This window comes from Malurus melanocephalus, unplaced genomic scaffold (genome assembly GCF_030028575.1).
Source record: "Malurus melanocephalus ecotype Western Australia unplaced genomic scaffold, MMel_1.1 scaffold_775, whole genome shotgun sequence".
Lineage (NCBI taxonomy): Eukaryota > Metazoa > Chordata > Aves > Passeriformes > Maluridae > Malurus > Malurus melanocephalus.
In genome coordinates, this window is record NW_026624007.1 from 65206 (window position 1) to 66956 (window position 1751).

A 1751-nucleotide genomic window follows, 5' to 3' on the forward strand; every position below is an offset into this window, starting at 1 on the left:
GATCCCACCCCAAATTCCTCAGGGACATCCCACTGAAACCCCAAACTCCTCAGGGCAATCCCATTGAAACCTTGAGCTCTTTGGGGTGATCCCACTGAAATCCTGAACTCCTTGGAGCAATCCCACCCCAAATTCTTCAGGGACATCCCACTGAAACCCCAAACTCCTCAGCACTGCCCCATCAGCCTCATGGGGCCGCAGGGCGAGCCCGGGTCACCCACAGCCAAATGTGCCCCAAGAGAGTTCACCCCAAAACCTGACCGGAGMCAGCCCATAAGGGAACAAATCCCTTTGGCCAGAATTCCCCGTTCCCCCGAAGGATCCTGGCTCTCCCCCTGCTTTGGGGTGGGTGTGAGATCAGGGGAGGACCCTCTCAGCCCCCTCCTGGGAGCTCTGGGTCCCCCCAGATTGCAGCAGGAGGATGCGGTGTCCCCGCTGCCCTCCGTCCCAGCTTTTGGGGTTTTTTTTGCCCCCTATTTTTTTTTTTTGGCCACCACAGCCACCCTTGCCCCGGTGGTGACAGCGGGATGGGCTCCTCGATGTTCCCCCACCCCACAGCCCCCTCATTTCCCCTCCTTTAACCTCTCTCACCCGCGACAATTCCGCGCGGAACTTCGGTTTTAACATCTCTCCACAGCAAAAAAAAAACCCTTTTCGGTGACGAGCGAGCGGGGCTGGTCCTTTTTTTATTTTTTTTTTTTTTAATTGAAAACAAACACAAAAAAAAATTTAAAAAAATACCATTGGGAGGAAAAAAAAAAATAATTACATCCCAGCAAAGTGTTCCCATTTCCATCCCATCGGCAGAGGAAGCGCCTCCCACCTACGCTCCCGTTAATCTGCAGCGCGATGCAGAGCCATGCTCCTGTGTGCACTCCTTTCTCTCTTCTCTTCTCTCTCTCTCTCTGTCTCACGCTCGCTAAATCACATGCACATGGAGAGAAGGCTTTTTTTTTTAAATTATTCAACGTTTTCCAAGCTAAATTTTTAAACAGCCTTTTTGTGGCCAGCTGGAAAATTGCGTTCGAAACTCGCCCCTTCTCCCCACCCCACCCTCGTCGCCTGGGCCCTGAAATTCTGATTTTTTGGGAACGTGAGTCTGGATCCGGTGCTGAATCTATTGCAGACAGCTTAGCTGGAACATTTTGGGTTCTTTTTAAAAAAAAAAAAATAAAAGGAAAAATATCAGGGAAAAAGTGGGGATTTTTCATTACGGTTTTGTTTATAAATCTCCTCTACTTTTCTGGCCACTCGGAGGAGACAAAGGGTGTAACACGGTGTTGTCCCCACACCTGGACGAGAGGTGACAACCCTCTGCCTCGCCCAGTTAGCCCAGTTTGCCCAGTTAGCCCTGGGCCTGCCTGCAGAGCAGCGCTGACCTGCCGAGGGACGCGCCTTTGGGTGTTTTTCATGCTGTTTAACCCCTTTGTTTCTTTGTGTGTTAATAATCGTGGAAAGGTAACGAACTTCTGGAACGGTTTTGCTTTGGCGGGAGGGAGAGTTTCATGCGCATTTTTCCTTCCCTTTTTTTTTTCTTCTTTTTTTTTTTTTTTTTTTTTTTTTTTTTTTTTTTTTTTCGAAAAGAGTCTCGAGCCGCTCCCGTGTTTCCAATTGACTTGTTTCTCCCATAACACGCTTGTCTCTTTAGACCACCTGGGATAGGAGTTGTAAGTTTGAACATTTGCAAAGGAAAATGGTTTGGTTTCGGCTTTTCTTTTCCTTCTTCTAATTATTTCTTTGGTTTTTGGTTG